This window comes from Pan troglodytes, chromosome 6, assembly GCF_028858775.2.
Source record: "Pan troglodytes isolate AG18354 chromosome 6, NHGRI_mPanTro3-v2.0_pri, whole genome shotgun sequence".
NCBI lineage: Eukaryota > Metazoa > Chordata > Mammalia > Primates > Hominidae > Pan > Pan troglodytes.
In genome coordinates, this window is record NC_072404.2 from 67,478,787 (window position 1) to 67,491,679 (window position 12,893).

The following is a 12,893-nucleotide window of genomic DNA, read 5'->3' on the forward strand; positions in this document are numbered from 1 at the left end:
CAATCTTCCTGTGTCTAGGTATCAGTAGACCCTTGGCTGATACAAAAAGTTGCAAGTTAAGTCACTGCCACTGATAGTGGCAGGAGGTGGACAAATGCCTAGGCAGATAGGGGCAAGTTCCAAGGGAAATCCCACCTCCAAGCCAAAGACAGTTTAAAGCCTGAAAGCCAAGCTACAAGTCAAATCCATGGACTGGATTGAGAACCTGTCTTCCTGCTTGGTGCACTTTCCTCTGACTGATCCCTACCCTTCAGCTGTTTTACATATACCTATGCTTCCTAATTTTTTTTTTAACATAGTTGTGCCCACCTTTGGGTGGTGCCTTTGTTTTAACCTTTTTGCATACTCACAAACCAGTCAGCATGCACTCCCCTATTCTGAGTCCACAAAAGCCCTGGGCTTAGCCACACAAGGAGAGAAACCACCCCCAGGTCCCCTCTCCACTGAAAGCTGTTCCATCACTCAATAAAATTCTTCTCTGCCTTCCTCATCCTTCAATTGTCAGGGTATCCTCATTCTTCTTGGATGTGGGAAAAAAGCTCATGAATCGCCGATCTCAGGTAGAAGCTATAACACAGGCAGGCTAGGGCATGATAGCCCAGCCGCAGGCTGAGCCACTGTGCAAGCCAGACTGGGCCAAGTGGATGGGGAGCCTCCTGTGTGGCAGGTAGCACGCCCAAGCAAGGCCCAGGTGGGGGTGTCACTGGCCAGACATCCCTGGCTGAGAATGACTGAGGAATCCTGCATCACAACCTTGGCATTATCAGCACCACACAAAGCCCTCTTCAGCATACAGCCTAAGAACTATCCTATACAATCTCCAGCAATCCTTTGTTGGTTTGCAGTCAGCTTCTTTCTTGCAAGCTGCCCATTGCCTCCCTAGCAATGTATGTTTCTACTTTCTTTAATAAATCTACCTTCCCTACCTACAGCAAGGTAAATTCTTTCTTTCTTTCTTTCTTTCTTTTTTTTTTTAAGAGAGAATCTCACTCTGTCACCCAGGCTGGAGTGCAGTTGTGCAATCTTGGCTCATTGCAACCTCTGCCTCAACAAGGTAAATTCTTTTATGCCTGTGCCACCAGTCCAGATAGTCATCACTCCCTCACAACAGATAACATAAAAGGAAATATAGGAGATTTTGGGTTTAGCAATGACTTCATCGATATAACACTGAAAACATGATAAATGAATAGAAAGAATAGATGAGTTGGACTTCATTAAAACTAAAACTTCTGGGCTGGGTGTGGTGGCTCATGCCTGTAATCCCAGCACTTTGGGAGGCTGAGGCAGGTGGATCACGAGGTTAGGAGTTCGAGACCAGCCTGGCCAACATAGTGAAACCTCGTATCTACTAAAAATACAAAAATTAGCCAGGCATGGTGGTGGGCACCTGTGATCCCAGCTACTCAGGAGGCTGAGGCAGAAGAATTGCTTGAACCTGGGAGGGGGAGGTTGCAGTGAGCCAAGATCACACCATTGCACTCCAGCCTGGGCAACAGAATGAGACTCCATCTCAGAAAAAAACAAAACAAAACACTAAAACTTCTGGTAGTCAAAGACACTGTTAAAGATAACAAGATAAGCCACAGACTGAGAGAAAATCTCTGTAAAACACACACTTGATAAAGGACTGATGTCCAAAATATACAAGAACTCTTAGAACTCAACAACAAGAAAATGAACAACCCGATTAAAAATGGGCACAAGATCCAAATAGCCACCTCAACAAAAAAGATATTCAGATAACAAATTAAGATGTAAAAAAGATGATCAACATCATACATCCTCAAGGAATTGCAAATTAAAAGAAAAATACATGGTACTACACATTTATTAAATTTCCACCCAGTGAATCTAAAATAAAAGTTAAAAATTGTTTTTAGGTTGGGCACAGTGGCTCACACATATAATCCCAGCACTTTGGAAGGCTGAGGCAGGCAGATCACCTGAGGTCAGGAGTTCGAGACCAGCCTGACCAACATGGTGAAAATCTCTACTAAAAATACAAAAAAACAAAATTAGCCAGCCTTGGTGGTGCAGGCCTGTAATCCCAGATACTTTGGAGGCTAAGGCAGGAGAATCATTTGAACCCGGGAGGTGGAGGTTGCAGTAAGCCAAGATCACGCCACTGCACTCCTGCCTGGGTGACAGAGTGAGACTCCATCTCAGAAAAAAAAGAAGACAAAAGAAATTATTCATTTTGCAAACTGAATCTTTGTATACCCTTACCTATATCACAAACAGAATTTTGAGAGCAGCAAGAGAAAAACATCTTGTCCCATATAAGGGAGCCTGCATTAGACTATCAATGGATTTCTCAACAAAAATCTTGCAGGTCAAGAAACAGTGGGATGATTCAATGTACTGGAAGAAACAGAAAGAAGAAAAGGAATACTTTACCCCAAAAAAACTGTCCTTTAAGAATAAAGGAGAGGCTGGGTGTAGTGGCTCATGCCTGTAATCCTAGCACTTTGGGAGGCTGAGGCAGGCAGATCACCTGAAGTCAGGAGTTCAAGACCAGCCTGGCCAACATGGCAAAACCCAGTCTCTACTAAAAATACAAAAATTAGCCGGTGTGATGGTGGGTGCCTGTAATGCCAGCTGCTCAGGAGGCTGAGGGAGGAGAATTGCTTGAACTCAGGAGGGAGAGGCTGCAGTGAGCTGAGGCCCCACCATCACACTCCAGCCTGGGCAGCAAGAGCAAAACTCTGTCTCAAAAAAAAGAATAAAGAACAATGCTCCCATCTGATCATTTCAGCTGTGGCCTGGCACTCTTCTGAGAGCCCAGCCCCCAGGTAATCTGCCCTGGCGCTGCTGTCATTTTAGCATTCTGCAAGTGCCTGAACATTCTTCCTGCCCCGCCTATGTTTATTGCCAGCTGTGTGGGGGCCAACCTGCCCCTCTCTATCACAGCCAGCACCTGAACCCTGGGTACCTGAGGACACATATGCCACCCTTTTCCTGATGCAGTCCCTCCAGTACTTATGCATGCCATCCAGAACACCATATAGGGATCTGAGAATCAAGAAAATGGCTAGCCTAGTCCACCACTGGCACCTTATCACTCCCTCTGGAGACTAAGTCTGTGCTGACCCAGCTAGCCAACACTACAAGAGCTGAAACCCATCCTCATGTGCTGAAAGGTGAAGCTGCTTCCCCTATGTACACAAAGTAGCAGCATTCCTTCATGAGAGAACAGGCAAGCCGCAGGGCTGTCTGTATTGGGCTGAGGGAAGAGGTCCTACCCTGAGGTTGCTCCTAGGAAGAGCCACAAGACAGGCATTTTCAATGGCTCTTGGCTACATTATGACCTGGAGATAGATGACAGTGTCTGTCTGAACAGAGTCATGAGCTCTGGGACAGGGGTATGATAGGGAAACAGATCATTTTCCTACCTACACAGGAGATAGAGCTGGTACAGCTCCTCCCTCCCTACAGAGACCTGTGAGAATTTCACTAGGAGCTGCCCCAGCCACCCCTGTAAAGGCTACTGTTCACGCTCAACATTGAGATGTTGGTGGGTAAGCTTTGTGGTCCAGCTCTGCCCAGCTTTGTCTTCCCCTCTTTGCTGAACAGGCAACTCAGAGTCTAGGCATTACATAGACCAGCCTATCACCTGAAACTACAGAGAGGAAATCACAGTAAACAAAGATCAAACACACACCATCTGCTTCTGCCATAGCTGGCTCTTACTCATAAGTTCCACTTACAGTCATGCAGGTTAAACTGCACAAACCAATAAAAAGTCTACTGACAGAAGGGCACAGGGCTAAAGAAACAAAGCCAAAGCCCACTACCTGAAATATGCTATAGTTACACCCACAAGGGGGAAAAGCCCCATCTAAATTAAATTCAAAAATAAGAATTGACAACCTCCCCACATGAGAAGAAACCATCATGAGAACTTTGGCATCATGAATTAAAAAAAAAAAAAAGCAGAATATTTTGACACTACCAGAGGACACACTAGCTCTATGGCAATGGATCCTAACTAACCAAAATGAAAATTCTGAAATGAAAGATAATGAATTCAAAATATGGATTATAAGGAAGCTCAATGAGATCCAAGAGAAAATTGAAAATCAACACAAAGATATCAGAACAATGCAGAATGTGAGCAAAGTACAGATATCTTTAAATAAAAACAATGGAATTTCTGGAAATGAAAAACACACTGAAAGGCTGGTTTACAGTTGAAAGCTTTAACAAAAGGCTAGACTAAGCAGAAGACAGACAGAAAATAGGATCCCAGTACCTTCTAGCAGATAAAGTTTCTTCTGAGAAGTCTGCTGTTAGTCTAATGTGATTTCCTTTACAGAGGATTTGAAAATTCTCTCTTGCTTCCTTCAGAGTATTTTCCTTCTAGTTGCCTTTGGATAGTCTGGTGAAGTTCATCTTGCAAAATATTTCCAGGTATTCTCTGAGCTTCTTGCATCTGGATGTGTACCTTTCTAGCAAGGCCAAGAGACTTTTCCTGATTATTCCCTCAGATATGTTTCCAATCTTTTTCCCTTTTCCTCTTCTCTCTCAGGAACGCCCACAACTCATAAGTTTGGTTGCTTTACATAATTTCCTATTTCTTGAACTCTTATTTAAATTTTCTTTATTTTTTGACTGACTGTGTTAGTTCAAAAAACCTGTTTTGTTTTTTGAAAAGATAAGAAAATTGATATGGTGCCAGGCTGGGCACAGTGGCTCATGCTGTGCCCAATTTTGGGAGGGTGAGACAGGTGAATCGCCTGAGCTCAGGATTTCAAGACCAGCCTGGGCATGATGGTGAAACCCTATCTCTACTAAAACACAAAAGATCAGCTGGGCATGGTGGCAGATGCCTATAATCCCAGCTACTCAGGAGGCTGAGGCATAAGAATTGCTTGAACCTGGGAGGCAGAAGTTGCAGTGAGCCAAGATCGCCCCACTGCACCCCAGCCCGGACAACAAAGCAAAACTCTGTCTCAAAAAAATAAATAAAAGAAAGAAAATTGATATGGTGCTAGCTAGATTAACCAAGAAAAAAGAGTTCAAGTAAGCACAAGCACAATCAGAAGTGATATAAGTGACATTACAATGGATACCACAGAAAACAAAAGATCATCAGAGACTAATATGAGTATCTCTATGCATACAAACTAGAAAACCTAGATAAAATGGTTAAATTCGTCCCTCCCTGCTCAGATGTGGCTCAAGCAGGAGGGGCACAGGGCCAGAGATGCCACAGACCTTCGACCCAGAGCAGCTTGAAGGCAGTGAATAATAGCTCTTCAGATCTGCAATAAAAAATGGCCTCTTCTAGAGAATTGTTTGAACTCGGGAGGTGGATGTTGCAATGAGCTGAGATGGCACCACTGCACTCAAGCCTGGGCAACAGAGTGAGACTCTGACTCAAAACAAACAAACAAACAAAAACAAACAAAAAAGCCCTCTTCATAGCTTAAATTACAAAAGTTAACTAAAATACTTGCATGTTTTTTCTTTACCCCAACTCATTCCTTACATGTAGGCTCAATCTTTTCAGTATTTGCTTTACTCGTTCAGCAAAAGCCAGGAAAAACAACTTTGTGGTAATCAGGATGTTATCCAACTGTATATTGTTTACTTTATTGTAAATACTGGTAAACAGGCTGGGCGCGGTGGCTCACACTTGTAATCCCAGCACTTTGGGAGGCTGAGGCGGGCGGATCACGAGGTCAGGAGTTTGAGACCATGGTGAAACCCCGTCTCTATTAAAAAATACAAACAATTAGCCGGGCGTGGTGGCGGGCGCCTGTAGTCCCAGCTACTCGGAGAGGCTGAGGCAGGAGAATGGCGTGAACCCGGGAGGCGGAGCTTGAAGTGAGCCGAGATCGAGCCACTGCACTCCAGCCTGGGTGACGGAGCGAGACTCTGTCTCAAAAAAAAAAAAAAATACTGGTGGACAGTGGTGAATAATAGTTTTATATTCCTTTTAAAAATAAGAAAATGGTTGAACTAGTTTACAGTCCCACCAACAGTGTAAAAGTGTTCCTATTTCTCCACATCCTCTCCAGCACCTGTTGTTTCCTGACTTTGTAATGGTTGCCATTCTAACTGGTGTGACATGGTATCTCATGTGGTTTTGATTTGCATTTCTCTGATGGCCAGTGATGGTGAGCATTTTTTCATGTACAAAAAACCAAACACCGCATATTCTCACTCATAGGTGGGAATTGAACAATGAGAACACATGGACACAGCAGGGGAACATCACACTCTGGGGACTGTTGTGGGGTGGGGGGTGGGGGGAGGGGGGAGGGATAGCATTGGGAGATATGCCTAATGCTAGATGACGAGTTAGTGGGTGCAGCGCACCAGCATGGCACATGTATACGTACGTAACTAACCTGCACATTGTGCACATGTACCCTAAAACTTAAAGTATAATAATAATTAATTAATTAAAAAAATAAGAAAATGGATAAATTCCTGGAAACATAAAACCTCTTAAGACTGAACCAGGAAAAAATAGATACCCAAAATAAACCAATAACAAGCAATAAAATTGACTGAGTAATAACGTAATTTCAAACAAAAAAAAAAAAACAAGAACAGATGGGTTTACAGCCAAATTTTGCCAGAAGTACAACGAAGAGCTGGTATCAATCTTACTGAAACTGTTCCAAAAATTTATGGAATTTTTGGATTGGAAGAATAAATATCATTACAAAGACCTTACTAACCAAAGCAATCTACAGATTCAACACAATTCCTATCAAATTACCAACATCATTTTTCATAGGACTAGAAAAAGTGATCCTAAATATCATATGAAACCAAAAAAGCATCTAAATAGCCAAAGTAATCCTAAGCAAAAAGAACCAAGTCAGGGGCATCATGTGTCTGACTTCAAATTATACTATAGTGCTAATGCTATACTAAATAAAACAGTATGGCATTGGTACAAAAATAGATAGATTAATGGAACGGAATAGAGAGTTCATTGTTAGGAAGGATACAGCTAAAAAAAGGACAAAAAAAATTGTGAAAGAAAAGAGAATAAAGAACAAGTAATAAAGCCACATGCCTACAACCAAGTGATCTTTGACAAAGTTGGCAAAAATAAACCATGGGGAAAGGGCATTCTATTCAATCAATGGTGCTGGGAAAATTGGCTACCCATAGGCAAAAGAATGAAACTGAATCCCCATCTCTTATCATACACAAACTTTAACTCAAGATGCATTAACGACTTAAATGAAAGACCAGAAGCTATAAAAATCCTAGAAGAAAATTTAGGAAAAATTCTTCTAGATATTGGCCTAGACAAATAATTCATAAATTAGACCTGAAAAGCAAATGCAACAAAACCAAATATACACAAATGGGACTTAAACTAAAGAGCACAGCAAAAGAAATAATCAACAGAGTAAACAGATAACCTACACAATAGGAACAAAATATTTGCATCTGACAAAGGACTAATATCCAGAATCTACAAAGAACACAAACAACTCAACAACAACAAAGAATAAATAACCCCATTAAAAAGACTGCAAAGGATATAAACAGACATTTTTCAAAAGAAGACATACAAGTGGCCACCAAACATATGAAAAATTGCTCAACATCACCAATCATCAGAGAAATGCAAATTAAAACCACAATAAAGGCCGGGCACAGTGACTCATACCTGTAATCCTGGCACTTTGGGAGGCCAAGGTGAGTGGATCACCTGAGGTCAGGAGCTCAAGACCAGCCTGACCAATATGGTTAAACCCCATCTCTACTAAAAATACAAAAATTAGTTGGGCGTGATGGTGGGTGCCTGTAATCCTGGCTACTTGGGAAGCTGAGGCAGGAGAATCCCTTGAACCCAGGAGGTGGAGGTTGCAGTGAGCCAAGATCACACCACTGAACTCCAGCCTGAGTGACAGAGTGAGACTCTGACTCAAACACACACACACACACACACATACACACACACAATAAGATATCATCTTACATAGTCAGAATGGCTATTATTACAAACACAACAGATGTTGGTGTGGATGCAGAGAATAATGAATGCTTATTCACTGCTGGTGGGACTATAAATTTGCACAACCTCTATGAAAAACAATATAGAGATTTCTCAAAGCACTAAAAATAGAGCTACCATTTGACACAGTGATTATACTACTAGGCATCTACCTGAAAGAAAATATTATATAAAAAAGTCACTTTCACTCATATGTGTATTACATTCCTACTCATAATAGTAAAGTCATGGAATTAACCTAAATGTCCATTAACAGTGGACTGGATTTTTTAAATGTGGCATATATATACCATGGAATACCACACAGCCATAAAAAAAATGAAATCATGCTCTGTGCAGTAACATGGATGGAGCTGGGGGCCATTATCCTAAGTGAAAATAACTCAGAAACAGAAAATCAAATACCACATGTTCTCACTTATAAGCAGGAGCTAAACAATGAGTACACAAGGACATAAAGATGGAAACAGTAGATAGCGAGACTCCAAAAGGGAGAGATTGGGAGGGGGCTGATGGTCAAAAAATTATCTATTAATAGTGAGATGTGATCACACCACTGCACACCAGCCAGGGCAACAGAGCGAGACTGTATCTCAAAAAAAAAAAAAAAAACATCTGTTGGGTAAAATGTTTTACTATCTCAGGGATAGGTACACTAGACACCAAACCTCACCATTATGCAATATATCTATTTGACAAATGTGCACATATACCCTCTGAATCCAAAATAAAAAAACAAAGGAAGTTTATAGTAGCAAACACTTACATCCTTTTTAAAAAGATCTTGCCCACAAGTGGTGGCTCATACCTGTAATCCCAGCATTTTGGGAGGCTGAGGCAGGCGGATTGGCCGAGGTCAGGAGTTTGAGACCAGGCTGGCTAACATGGTGAAATCCCATCTCTACTAAAAATACAAAAAAAATTAGCAGGGTATGGTGGCGCACACCTGTAGTCGCAGCTACTCGGGAGGCTGACAGAGGAGAATCACTCTAACCTGGGAGGCGGAGGTTGCAGTGAGCCAAGATTGCACCACTGCACTCCAGCCTGGTGACAGAGGGAGGCTTCATCTCAAAAAAAAGATCTCAAATAAACAACCTAACTTTACACCTCAAAAAAAAAAAAAACCTTAAACCAAAAATTAGTAGAAGGAAAGAAATAACAAAGATTGAGCATAAATAAATGAAATAGAGAATAAATTTTTTTTTTAATCAGCTGGGCACAGTGGCTCACACCTGTAATCCCAGTGGATCTCTTGAAGTCAGGAGTTTGAGACCAGCCTGGTCAACATGGTGAAACCCTGTCTGTACTAAAAATACAAAAATTAGCCAGGCGTGGGGGCATGCTCCTGTAATCCCAGCTACTTGCAAGGCTGAGGCAGGAGAATCGCTTGAACCCTGGAGATGGATATGCAGTGAGCCGAGATCGTGCCACTGCACTCCAGCCTGGGCAACAGAGTGAGACTCTGTCTCAAAAAAAAAAATAATCAATGAAGCTAAGAGTTGATATGGAAAAATAAATCAAAATCAAAGCCATTACCTAGACTAAGAACAAAAAGAGAGAATATGTTAATAAAATAAGAAATGAAAGAGAAGACATTACAATTTATTACAGAAGTTTATTTCTTACAGAAATAAACAGAATTATAAGGGACTACTATGAACAATTATACACTAACCAATTTGACAACTTAGAAGAAATGGTGAAATTACTAGAAATATATAACCTACCAACATTGAATGGAGAATAGAGAGCTTAAAGAGACCGATAACAAATAGAGAATCTAAAGAAGTAATTTTCCAAAACTCCAAAATATAGCCTAGGACCAGATTACTTCATGAGTAAATTCTATCAAACTTTAAAAGAAAATTTAATATAAAACATCCTCAAATTCTTTGAAAAAATAGAAAAAGGAGGTAACACCTTCAGAGTCATTCTATGAGGCAAGCATCCCCCTGATATGCAAGAAAGAAAATATACTTCCAAGAAGAAAATTATAAGCCAATATCCTTGAGGAACACGGTGTATGAATTAAATCTAAATAAATCTGTTTACAAAGAATCAATTCTCAAAAGAAGTTTTTCAAAATTAAAAAATTAAAAAATTTTCACACTGGATTCTGGATAAAAACTCATTTATAGCCTCTTTGTCAGATATTGTTACTGAAACTTACATTAATTGAGGAGTTCGCTTGAGCAGCAGTTTCTTCATCTGTTGGGAGCTGATATATCTGGATGCCACTGCTAATCAATTCACTCATTATCTTACTCTTAAAAGTCTGTAAATCATTTTTAGAAATTGTGTCTGCTTTGGCAATCAGCGGTATAATGTTCACCTATTAAGAAAAAAGACAAAATCTCAGCATCAAGGATTCCTTGTTCATCCTATAGTTTTTATAGTAAAGCCTTCACAAACTCTGACAACAAATTGTGAAACTAGATAATCACTGGCTGTCATGCCTTTCTTAAAAATTATTTTCCAAAATTATCAATACTTTTGAAGATTCATCTTTTATCTAAATTCAGGTTTACAAGTCTCAACCTTGTTGCTCTTTTAAAAATCCCTTACACCTCTACACATATGGAGTTAGTAAAACGTAAATAGTAGGACAATGTAAATTACTTATTTTCAACTTTCTTATTAAGCTGAGTGATTAAAGACAAATTGAATGACATTTCATCAAAATTATGGAAGAGATTTTGTCTTTCTACTTTTTCCATCACTTTTTCCATCAATTAATCTTAATTAATGTCCCATTTTCACACACTCTTGCCCCACCTAGATGTGTTTGCAGATAGATTTGATTTTGTTTTCCAAAGGCCACCTAAAAAGATTTTTTTTTTTTTGAGATGGAGTCTTGCTCTGTCACCCAGGCTGGAGTGCAATAGCATGATCTTGGCTCACTGCAACATCCACCTTCCAGGTTTAAGCGAGTCTCTGCCTCAGCCTCCCGAGTAGCTGAGATTACAGGGGCATGCCACCACACCCTGTTGATTTTTGTATTTTTAGTAGAGATGGGGTTTCTCCATGTTGGCCAGGCTGGTCTCAAACCCCTGACCTCAGGTGATCTGCCCACCTCGGCCTCCCAAAGTGCTGGGATTATGGGTATGAGCAACCGCACCCAGCCTGGTTACCACAGTCTAAAGGCTGTGTGTGTGTGTATGTGTGTATGTGTGTGTAAGAGCACTTTGCAAACAAATATACTCATTCTTTTGTAAAAAGATGTAATTTCCACATTGGAAGTTGAATAGTTGCATATTTGAGGTTGAATTTTTACCCACAACGTTTTTTCCTAGTGCTTCAACATGATCACTCCTGTGTTTTGCATTTGCACTTAAATAAACTTTTTAGAAAATAACAATATACAAAATTATAAAATGTTTTATTACTGTTAAAACATCTTATTAAATTATAGCTCCACAAAATCAGTATCTGTAATACAGTACAAATATATAAATATAAATTTTAGGCAGACTGCTTTTGTTTTAGATTGCTCAAAGCATATTTTTCAAAAAATCCATGGACAAGCCAGGCACAGTGGCTCACGCCTGTAATCCCAGCACTTTGGCAGCCCGAGGCGGGTGGATCACCTGAGGTCAGGAGTTTGAGAAGAGCTTCGCCAACGTGGTGAAGCCCTGTCTCTACTAAAAATGCAAAAATTAGCTGGGCATGGTAGTGGGCACCTGTAGTCCCAGCTACTGAGGAGGTTGAGGCAGGAGAATCACTTAAACCCGGGAGGCGGAGGTTGCAGTGAGCCAAGATCATGCCATTGCACTCCAGCCTGGGCAACAAGAGCAAAACTCCTTCTAAAAAAAAACATTAGCCAGGTGTGTTGGCAGCACCTGTAGCCCCAGCTGCTCAGGTGGCTAGGGTGGGAGGATCACTTGAGCCCAGGAAGTTGAGGCTGCAGCGAGCCGTGATCTGACAAAAAACAAAAACAAAGAAACAAAAAACAAACAAAAACAAAAACTCCATAACCTGACCTCTTCGCTATGAACAAAGCTAGATAGGACATCTCTTTTCTCCCACTGTCCATCACGAGGACTGCCACAGCACTCTGTAAGCTCCATCATAAAGGCTTTGGACTGATCACCCTGGCATTTTAGTAGTTCGCCCTGTGGAATTCAGCCCCATCTCCGGACCATTTGGGGTACTCCTTTGTGGGAATTCCCCTGCACCACTTTTGGGGCAGTTCTAGCCAGCCTTGAATTTGACATGACATAACACAGTGATGGTAAATCATTAACATAAAGAAATGGAAACTTTTGGCTGGGCACGGTGGCTCAGGCCTGTAATCCCAACACTGGGAGGCTGAGGCGGGTGGATCACCTGAGGTCATGAGTTCGAGACCAGCCTGGCCAACAGGGTGGAACCCCATCTCTACTAAAAATACAAAAGTTAGCCAGGCATGGTGGTAGGTGCCTGTAATCCTAGCTACTTGGGAGACTGAGGGAGGAGAATCCCTTGAACCCGGGAGGTGGAGGTGGCAATGAGCCAAGATCGTGCCACTGCACTTCAGCCTGGGCCACAGAGTGAGACTTTGTCTTGAAAAAAAAGAGAGAGAGAGAGAGAAAGAAAGAAAGAAATGGAAACTTTCTATGTCAATAATTCCTCAGGTGTTCAGATTTAAGAGGAAAGGCATTCATTGCAAGGAGAACAGACCAACTTGAAAAAGAAGACAAGCAGAGCATGGTGGCTCACACCTGCAATCCCAGCACTTTGGGAGGCTGAGACCAGCAGATTGCTTGAGCCCAGGAGTTCCAGACCCATCTGGACAATATGGCAAGACCCCTCTCTTTACAAAAAATTAAAAATTAGCCAGGCGTGCAGGCACACGCCTGTGGTCCCAGCTACTTGAGGCTGAGGTGGGAGAACTCCTTGAGCCTGGATGATCAAGGCTGCC

General features: G+C 41.4%; 1 pseudogene; it reads right to left on the reverse strand.

Moving 5' to 3' along the window:
* Positions 1 to 10,319, reverse strand: part of LOC107975631 (suppressor APC domain-containing protein 2-like) — a 45,508-nt pseudogene extending 35,189 nt beyond the window's left edge.
* Between the last annotated feature and the right edge of the window lie 2,574 nt (positions 10,320 to 12,893).